Source organism: Triticum urartu, chromosome 3 (genome assembly GCF_003073215.2).
Source record: "Triticum urartu cultivar G1812 chromosome 3, Tu2.1, whole genome shotgun sequence".
In the NCBI taxonomy this organism is placed as follows: domain Eukaryota; kingdom Viridiplantae; phylum Streptophyta; class Magnoliopsida; order Poales; family Poaceae; genus Triticum; species Triticum urartu.
The window spans coordinates 365,567,644-365,578,871 of NC_053024.1; the positions used below are offsets into that span (position 1 = coordinate 365,567,644).

Below are 11,228 nucleotides of genomic sequence, written 5' to 3' on the forward strand. Positions count from 1 at the left end.
TACACAGAGTCGGTTACAAGGAAGGAGATCTACATATCCGTATTGCCAAGCTTGCCTTCCATGCCAAGGAGAGTCCCATCCGGACACGGGACGAAGTCTTCAATCTTGTATCTTCATAGTCCAACTATCCGGCCAAAGGATATAATCCGGCCGTCCGGATACCCCCTAATCCAGGACTCCCTCAGACACCTTGAGCAAATGTTTGCCACATAAAAGCTGTGAGTGAAGGACAGCCTTTGCCACATAGTTTCTTCTACGCACCGTGTGTGATGCATTCAATAACGCAAACAATAAAATAGTTAATATCGTATGCAATGGCAACGCTATCACAAACGATTTATCGGGGAAAATTGTGTGTGATGTACCTATGAATGATACATCCATTTTGCATCATGCTTTTATATCGATATTTATTGCATTATGGGCTGTTATCACACATTATGTCACAATACTTATGCCTGTTCTCTCTTATTTTACAAGGTTTACATAAAGAGGGAGAATGCCGGCAGTTGGGATTCTGGGCTGGAAAAGGAGAAAATATTAGAGACCTATTCTGCACAGCTCCAAAAGTCCTGAAACTTCACGGAAGTCATTTTCAGAATATATAAAAAATACTGAGCACAAGAAGTTCCAGAGGGGGGCCACACCATGCCCACGAGGGTGGGGGGCGCGCGCCCTGCCTCGTGGGTCCCCTGGTGGCCCTCCAATGCCCATCTTCTGCTATATGGAGTCCTTCGATGAGAAAAAAATCATAAGCAAGCTTTCGGGACGAGACTCCACCGCCACGAGGCGGAACCTTGGCGGAACCAATCTAGGGCTCTGGCGGAGCTGTTCTGCTGGGGAAACTTCTCTCCAGGAGGGGGAAATCATTGCCATCGTCATCACCAACGATCCTCTCATCGGGAGGGGGTTAATCTCCATCAACATCTTCACCAGCACCATCTCCTCTCAAACCCTAGTTCATCTCTTGCATCCAATTCTTGTCTCTAAGTCTGGGATTGATACCTGTGGGTCGCTAGTAGTGTTGATTACTGCTTGTAGTTGATGCTAGTTGGTTTATTTGGTGGAAGATCATATGTTCAGATCCTATATGCATATTAATACCCCTCTGATTATGAACATGAATATGCTTTGTGAGTACTTATGTTTGTTCCTAAGGACATGGGAGAAGTCTTGCTATTAGTAGTCATGTGAATTTGGTATTCGTTCGATATTTTGATGATATGTATGTTGTCTCTCCTCTAGTGGTGTTATGTGAACGTCGACTACATGACACTTCACCATTATTTGGGCCTAGAGGAATGCATTTGGAAGTAATAAGTAGATGATGGGTTGCTAGAGTGACAGAAGCTTAAACCCTAGTTTATGTGTTGCTTCGTAAGGGGATGATTTGGTTCCATATGTTTCATGCTATGGTTAGGTTTACCTTAATACTTTTGTTGTAGTTGCAGATGCTTGCAATAGAGGTTAATCATAAGTGGGATGCTTTTCCAAGTAAGGAAAACACCCAAGCACCGGTCCACCCACATATCAGATTATCAAAGTACCGAACACGAATCATATGATCATGATGAAACCTAGCTTGACAATATTCCCATGTGTCCTCAGGAGCGCTTTTCTCTATATAAGAGCTTGTCCAGGCTTGTACTTTGTTACAAAAAGGATTGGGCCACCTTGCTGCACTTTATTTAATTTTGTTACTTGTTACTCGTTACAAATTATCTTATCACAAAACTATATTTTACCTATAATTTCGGTGCTTGCGGAGAATACCTTGCTGAAAACCGCTTATCATTTCCTTCTGCTCCTCGTTGGGTTCGACACTCTTACTTATCAAAAGGACTACGATAGATCCCCTATACTTGTGGGTCATCAAGACTCTTTTCTGGCGCCGTTACCTGGGAGTGAAGCGCCTTTGGTAGGTGGAATTTGTGAAGGAAAAATTTATATAGTGTGCTGAAATTTACTGTCACTTGTTTCTATGGAAAGTAATCCTTTGAGGGGCTTGTTCGAGGTATCTTAACACCGACCTGTGGAGCATAGAGTTGATCCTAAACATACTGAACGTACTGAAAATGAAAATGTCTGCTTTGAAATTCCTTCGGGTAAGATAGAAAAACTGCTAGCTAATCCTTTTGCAGGAGATGGAACATTACATCCTGATGAGCACCTAATATATGTGGATGAAGTTTGTGGATTATTTAAGCTTGCAGGTATGCCCGATGATGTTATCAAGAAGAAGGTCTTCCTTTTATCTTTGGAGGGAGATGCATTGACATGGTATAGGCTATGTGATGATATAGGATCATGGAACTACAAATGATTGAAATTGGAATTTCATCAGAAGTTTTATCCTATGCATCTTGTTCATCGTGATCGCAATTATATATATAATTTTTGGCCTCGCGAAGGAGAAAGCATCGCTCAAGGTTGGGGGAGGCTTAAGTCAATGTTATATTCATGCCCCAATCATGAGCTCTCAAGAGAAATGATTATTCAAAAAAATTATGCTCGGCTTTCTGATAACAACCGCACCATGCTCGATACTTCTTGTGCTGGCTCTTTTATGATGAAGACTATTGAATTCAAATGGGATTTATTGGAAAGAATTAAACTCAACTCTGAAGATTGGGATCTCGACGAAGGTAAGGAGTCAGGTATGACACCTAAGTTTGATTGTGTTAAATCTTTTATGGATACCGATGTTTTCCATAAATTTAGCACTAAATATGGACTTGACTCTGAGATAGTACCTTCTTTCTGTGAATCTTTTGCTACTCATGTTGATCTCCCTAAGGAGAAGTGGTTTAAATATCATCCCCCCATTGAAGTAAAAGTAGTTGAATGATCAAGTGTAATATAGCAGGGTTTTTACGCCCAAACTACGGATGTCGTGTTCTCCACAGGGATCTAGAACTTCGAAGCACACATTCGAAACATTCAGAACAACGGAACAGATGGATCAAACCGTAGTGATAACAAGCAGCCAATGGCACAAGGTAAAACCAAATAATATGCAGCAAAGGTAAAGGGTTCAGAAATAGGATTGTCTCTTTTTAGTGGTTTTCTTGTAATCAAACAGAGAAGTAACACTAGCAGATGGAAGATGGTTCAGACCTCACACACAACTCATGCAACCAATTAAAGTGACAACAGCTCGCAGGAAAATAACTACTAACTCAATATCCATCAAAGGGTCACCACAATTCAGCAAGGATACATGAGGATTCAGCAAAGGTACACAAGTGACAAGGTAAATTTCAGACTCAACAGTGCATATATTTAGAGAACAGGAACAAGAGAAGATAGAGATTCAAAGCCTATGGGTCTTGATGATCTTCAATTCGAAGCTGAAGGGGTTGCAGGCGAAGAAGAATAAAAGCAGGACCACATTAGAGACAATCTGTAGTAGGAGAGGCTTCCGCGTGGTCGTTGAGGAAGAGTAGCAGAGAAGATTCCTTGAGAAGATCCGGAGCAGAGCACCACCAGGAGTCGGACGTAGAGCACCAGAAGGCCCGACGCCCCTGGCCTTTAGTCGATCCTCTCCCTCTCAGCAGCGAGGAGGAGGGGAGAAGGAGTGGCAGCGGCAAGGCATAGGAGATGCGGCGCTGGTGGTGACGATGATGACTGGATGATGGTGCTGGTTATGGTGGAGGCGGGTGATGGAGATGATGGAGGCATGGTGGTGGATCGGGCAGCTCTGGCGGCGGCGTTGATGGAGGCGTAGTGGTGGATTTGGTCGATGCCCTCTCTCTCTGGCCTTTGTCTGGTGTGATGGGTTAATAGCGAGAAGAACCAGCCGCGCGTGGCAACAGACAGCTGTCTGGCCGGTCGCGCCAGCCCCCGGCTCCTCTCACGCGTGCCACAGGACGCTTCCTCTGGTTCTTTTCGCTTTTGCCCCCTTTAGAACTGAACTCTTCTCCAAGTTGATCCCTGCTTTAGTGTTGGACGAACTTTTGTGCATAAATGTGCTATCAATTTCCCCCACACCCAGATCTTTGCTTGTCCTCAAGTAAAGGAAAATGATGGTGACACTACCCACACTACCTAGTAAAGATGCACTTTTGGAAAGATAGTAATTCCGACAATACTGGAACTAGGCAACTGTACTCTACTGAAGCTAGATTGTGATAAGCAATAATTTATAACACACTGTAAATGTTCCAAGTCAATGGCCTTGAGTGAAAGTGAATCCTATAAATCAAGAGCTGACTGTGTCTTCAGCCCTAAGATAAGCTGGGACCCCAAACTCAATTAAAAAAACAAGTTACTTATTGAATTTAAAGCACAAGTGAAGATATTATATTAGTATCACCGAAGGAGCATACCACCGATCCCGAGAACATAGTATACACCTGGCTCGACCAATTATTATTATTATTATTATTATTATTATTATTATTATTATTATTATTATCTCCCCAAAGGAACATACCACCGATCCAGAGAACATGGTATACACCTGGTTCGATAATTATCGCAAATTTTAGTTATTGTCTCCCCAAAGGAACATACCACCGATCCAGAGAACATGGTATACACCTGGTTCGATAATTATCGCAAATTTTAGTTATTGTCTCCCCAAAGGAACATACCACCGATCCAGAGAACATGGTATACACCTGGTTCGATAATTATCGCAAATTTTAGTTGTTATCTCCCTAAAGGAACATACCACCGATCCAGAGAACATGGTATACACCTGGTTCGACAATTATATAAAATTTTACAGTCCAATCTACCAGATTTCACAAGCCACCGATCCAGGGAACATGACATGCTACTATAGGTCGATCGGACTTAAATAATTATAAATATTTTATTTATTTATACGAAGATTACTTAGCTTAAGTAAAATAGGAGTAACTGAAAGAGAAATCCATAGCTAATGGCACTATTTTTCACAGACTACAGATCCAGAGATCATAGTTACTACTTAAGTGCCCCCAGCTACTTAGCTTAACTTGGGACAGTCAGACACAACACATCAATTCATCAGTAGGTTTCACTTAGACTCAAGGCATTCCCATTGAACATTTACATGGAGGTATAAAGTATTCATTATCACAATTTACCATAACAAGAATACATCTGCATAGTTTTAGTATTAAGAGAATAAACAATCTTCTTGAGGTGAATCCTACTTTGCAGTGATGAGTAACGTGTCACAATGCAAAAAAAGAAAGATTTTCAAGGCAATTAAATGCCAGTCCTCATACTAAATTTTCTAAAGGTTGCTTCAAGTGGAACAGAATCACCTGGTATTTGTATAATCTTCTCCCCTAGTTTCTTTTCTCCACTCTTCTCGTTTTGTATTCCCTATTTGTGCTCCCCTTGCCTTTATTCGCTGAAAAAGAAAGAAATAAACACATAAAAACTTTTCTATGAAAACTAAATAAGGAAAAGAACTTATTAAAGATTCAGGTTGCCTCCTGAAAAGTGCTTGATTTATGTCTTTAGCTCGACCATGTCTCTTCAGTGAGGTCAGGGTCTTGCAGGGGTTGACACCACCTCTTGGCTCCCCTCGCCTTCTTGAATTTCCTTCTCCAGGTCTTGATCTTCGCTTGCATTCTCATCTTCAGAAATCAGGGGTGTGTCTCCAGAGATATAGGGCTTCAGTCTTTGACCGTTTACAAGGAAGAGACCTCCAGAAGTACTTTGCACTTGGATAGCACCACTTTTCAGAATCTTCTTCACCTTGCAAGGGCCATACCATCAAGGAAGAGACCTCCAGAAGTACTTTGCACTTGGATAGCACCACTTTTCAGAATCTTCTTCACCTTGCAAGGGCCATACCATCTTGACTTGAATTTACCGGGAAATAAATGAAACCTAGTATCGTAGACCAATACCAACTGTCCAATATGAAATTCTTTCCTCAATATATGCTTATCATGCCAGATCTTGGTCTTTTCTTTGTAGATTCTTGCACTCTCGTAAGAATCAGCTCTCAGTTCTTCCATTTCACAGAGTTGAAGTTTTCTATGTTTTCCTGCTGTATCAAGGTCCATGTTGAGTTTCCTTAGTGCCCATTGAGCTTTGTGTTCAAGTTCAACGGGTAGATGGCATGCTTTTCCATATATTAACCTGAATGGTGACATTCCAATTGGTGTTTTATAAGCTGTCCTATATGCCCATAGTGTGTCTGGTAATTTCAGTACCCAGTCAGACCTTGACTTTGATACTACCTTCTCGAGGATGGCCTTTATTTCTCTATTAGACAGCTCCACTTGTCCATTTGCTTGTGGGTGATATGGAGTTGTAATTCTGTGATTATGAACTCCATATTTTTCTAAGAGAGATTCTAGTTGGGAGTTGTTGAAATGCGTTCCTCCATCACTGATAACAATCCATGGCACACCAAATCTTGGAAAAATCACTTGCTTGAATAAATTGCAAACTGACTTGGGATCAGCATTGACGGTTGTCACAGCCTCAACCCATTTTGACACATAGTCCACTGCCACCAATATGTATTTGTACCCTTTTGATGATGGCAAGGGTCCAACATAATCAATTCCCCATACATCAAAGAGCTCTACTTCAAGAATTGCTTTTTGGGGCATCTCTTGCCTTTTTGAAATCTTTCCAGTTCTCTGACAAGGATCACAAGCTTCAATAAAGGAATGTACATCCTTGAATAAAGTTTGCCAATAAAATCCTGCTTGCAAAAATTTTGCTTGAGTCTTTCGAGTACGTGCATGACCTCCATAAGGGGATGAATGGAAATGATAAATCACACTTTTAGTTTCACTTTCCAGCAAGCATCTTCGAACAATACCATCAACACAATGCTTGAATAAGTAAGGTTCATCCCAAAAGAAATGCTTCATATCTGATAGGAATTTCTTCTTCTTCTGATACCCAAAATCTTACAGACCAGATAATTAACTATATCTGCATACCATGGTGTATAATTTTGTATACTAGTCACTTGCATAAGATTGCTCCCTGGTGAAACATCATTGATGGGTAAGGAGTCTACTGCATTGTTTTGCAATCTCGACAAGTGAGTTGCCACAACATTTTCAGCTCCTTTGTTGTCCTTGATTTCCACATCAAATTCTTGAAGCAGGAGTATCCATCTAATTAACCTTGGCTTAGCTTCTTTCTTGCTGAGTAAATATCTGATTGCAGCATGGTCTGTGTAAACTACACAATGAGATCCCACAAGATATTGCCTTAATTTGTCAAAGGCATACACTACTGCCAGCAATTCCTTTTCGGTAGTTGTATAATTAGCTTGAGCATCATCAAGTGTTTTCCTAGCATAGTATATTACATGCAAATCTTTTCCTTTTCTTTGTCCAAGTACTGCACCTACAGCAAAGTCGCTTGCATCACACATTATCTCAAATGGTAATTCCCAGTTAGGGGGTTGCACTACTGGAGCAGTGACCAATGCTTTCTTGAGCAGGTTGAAGGATTTTTCACATTCTGCATCAAAGTTGAACTTAACATCATTGTTTAGGAGATTAGTGAGGGGTTTGGCGATCTTGGAGAAATCCTTTATGAATCTTCTGTAGAACCCAGCATGTCCCAAAGCTCCTCACTCCCTTCACATTTACAGGTGGTGGAAGTTTTGACATTACTTCGACTTTTGCTTGATCAACCTCAATTCCTCTTTTAGATACCAAATGTCCCAAAATAATTCCTTCCCTTACAAGAAACTGACACTTCTCCCAGTTTAGGACTAGATTGTGTTCTGAATACCTCTGAAGAACTACTGCTAGATTATTCAAGCAATCTTCATAACTTTTTCCAACGACTGTAATATCATCTATGAACACCTCCACTTTGATTCCTATCATATCTGAGAATATAGAGAGTATAAACCTTTGAAATGTTTGGGGTGCATTACAAAGTCCATAAGCTAGTCTTTTGTAAGCAAATGTTCTGTATGGGCAAGTGAAAGTTGCTTTGTCTTGATCATCCGGGTGAATTGGGATTTGCAAGAATCCTAAATACCCATCTAAGCAGCAGAAATATTCATGCCCAGCAAGCCTTTCCATCATTTGGTCAATAAATGGTAAAGGAAAATGGTCCTTCCTTGTTACTTCATTTAACTTTCTGAAATCATTGACCATTCTCCAGCCTGTGATAGTCCTACTAGGAATAGTTTGCCCTTGTTCATTTTCAATGACAGTTATTCCTCCTTTTTTGGGCACCATGTGAATGGGACTCACCCACTCGCTGTCCGAAATTGGGTATATGATATTAGCAGAGAGAAATTTTAGAATCTCCTTTTTGACCACCTCTTGCAAATGGGGATTTAACCTTCTTTGATTTTCTCTAATTGGCACACTGCTTTCTTTCAAGTAAATCCTATGAGAGCAGACAACAGGGTTTATCCCTTTCATATCATCAATTGAATATCCGATAACATCCTTGTACTTTTGCAAAACTGCTTGAAGCCCTTTTATTTGCGTTTCCGTCAACTCACTGTTTACGATAATTGGCCACTGGTTTTCATTATCTAAGAATGCATACTTCAAACTTTCTGGAAGTTGTTTCATTTCTATTTGCCTTGGTTGCATCTTCTCTAATGACCTTGCACAGCTTTCCAACATGCTCACAAGTCTGATTTCCTCGTATCTGATTTCACTATTGTCCTCCTCAACTACTTCACAACAATTACTTCCATACCTCTCTTCATAACCTTCTTCTACACATTTCTGTAATGTATCAATTCTGTAGCAGTGTTCTTCACTTTGCGGAACATGTGTTGCATGCTTCATGTCAAACTCCACCTTTTCATTTCCAAACCTCAAGCTCAATTTAGCTTCTTGGACATCAATAAGTGCACCAGCTGTGGCCAGAAATGGTCTTCCAAGAATCACAGCCTCACTCTTGTCCTCCATATCTAGCACTACAAAGTCAACCAGATAAGCAAACTTCCCAACTTTGATTGGAACATCCTCAAGAATTCCAACAGGTCTCCTATATGTTCTGTCAGCCAACTGAAGAGTTATGGATGTTGGTTTAATTCTCCCAAGAACATCCTTTTGCTAACTGAATGTGGTAACACACTAACACTTGAACCCAAGTCACATAGAGCACTGTAAGTTTTGTTTCCAATCACACATGGCACACAAAAACTTCCTGGATCATCCAATTTTTCAGGCATGGAGTTCTGAATTATTGCACTGCATTCCTTTGATAGAGTTACAACTTCTGGCTCAGACATGCTTGTTTTATTTGTTAATAATTCCTTGAAATATTTGGCATACATCGGAACATGCAAAACAGCTTCAAGAATAGGAATAGTAATCTGAACTCCTTTCATAGTTTCCAAAAATTTGGCAAATTGCTTGTCATCTTTGGATTTGTTGAACCTCTCAAGAAAGGGAATGTTGTTGGTTGTTATTGCTTCCTCTGGCAAAAGCTCAGCTCTTGTTTGAAAACCAGGAAATTCGACTTCAGTTTCAATTCGATTATCAACTTCTTTCTCCTTTATTTTCTCTGATGATGTTGAAGGTGGAGTTCCCGATGATCTTGGCCTCATAGCAGGAGGCACATATGTCTTCGGAATAGGAAGTAATGGTCCTGTCATAGCTCCACTCCTTGTAGTCACTGCATCAACTGAATATATTACCCCACAGTGAGCTTTCAGGTTCGGAATTGGTTGAGCAGGCAGCCTTGCTTCATTTTCTCCCACCATACTATCCATTTTGCTCACAAGCATCGTAACAGAATCCTTTAAGCCATTAACTTCATTTGTCATCTTGTTCATTAATTCCAACTGCATCTTCATGATTTCCTCCATTCCATTTGGCTAAAAATTTTGTTGTTCATTCTGCCTCGGCACTTGAAATTGACTTGGATGATTTGATGGTCGATTTCCTTGTATTGTCGATCCACTTGCATATGATTGATTGTTCTTGTACGACAAGTTTGGATGGTTCCTCCAAGAAGGATTATAGCTATTTGAGAATGGACCTTGACCTTGGGCATAACTTACTTCTAAAACCGATGATCCAATTGCTGAGTAGAAGGAACATTCTGTTGAAGGATGACCTGCTTGGCCACATACATCACACATTTGAAGCACACTTACTGAAGCTACAGATGTACCGATGCAATTTGACATGATACTATCCATCTTCTTGTTCAAAATGTCAATCTGAGCCGCCATGCTATCATTTGCAGACACATTATACACACCAGGATGTGGTGGTGCTATTGCTCTTTAACTTGACCATTGAAAATGATGAGACGCCATACTTTCAATCAATGCAAATGCTTCATCAAGGATTTTATTCATGATTCCTCCTCCAGCAGAAGAATCGACAAAAGCTCTGGTCTGAGTGGACAGTCCTTTGTAAAAGGTTTGTAACACCATCCATCTTTCTAAACCACGATGAAGACACATTCTAATTAAAGAGTTGAATCTTTGCCATGCGTCATACAAACTTTGTCCATCATATTGAGTAAACCTTGTTAACTTGTCCCTGTATTCGACATCTTTTGTGGGTGGGAAGTATCTCTCTAGAAATGTCTGCAATAAGGTCTCCCAAGTATCTTTCAGATGTTCAGGCAATGAGTGAAGCCATACTCTTGCTCCATCTCTCAAGGAAAATGAGAATAGTGATAATCTGATAGCACTCGGTGAAACTCCATTTTGCTTGAGGGTGTTACAATACTCCAAGAAAGTCCTTATATGCTAATGTGGGTCTTCTAAAGCTGTTCCACCAAATCTGGACTGTTGTACCATGTTAATCAGAGCAGGCTTCAATTCAAAATTGTTCGCTTGAATAATTGGTTGAACCATTTCTCCTGGTATCCCATGATCCCTTGGGATCCACAAGTCCCTGAGAAAAGGTACTTGATTAGTCATATTTTCTTCTTCTTGATCTTGCAAAGTTTCGGCAACTTGAAACCGCGTTTGATTCTCTCTTCTTCTCCTCAATAAAGTCCTTTCAATTTCTGGATCAAATGGCTCTAGTGAATATTTAGGTTGAAGCATAAGACAATTTCCTGTAAAGTTCCTGAAATTGACACATGCTAGTTTCTCTCAAAACTGCAGCCAATGTTAGGAAATGGTTAGTTGCCTAAAATAAATCCTGATCTGCTTCTACTAATGTGCTAATGAAATTTAGATCCCCGGCAACGGTGCCAAAAAATGATCAAGTGTAATATAGCAGGGTTTTTACGCCAAACTACGGATGTCGTGTTATCCATAGGGATCTAGAACTTCGAAGCACACATTCGAAACATTCAGAACAATG

General features: G+C 40.4%; 1 non-coding gene across 1 annotated transcript; it reads left to right on the forward strand.

Moving 5' to 3' along the window:
- Nucleotides 1-10,352: 10,352 nt before the first annotated feature.
- LOC125549643 lies at nucleotides 10,353-10,459 on the forward strand. Its single transcript, XR_007301418.1, has one exon. It is a non-coding gene; the product is annotated as a small nucleolar RNA R71 (small nucleolar RNA).
- The last annotated feature ends 769 nt before the right edge of the window (nucleotides 10,460-11,228 follow it).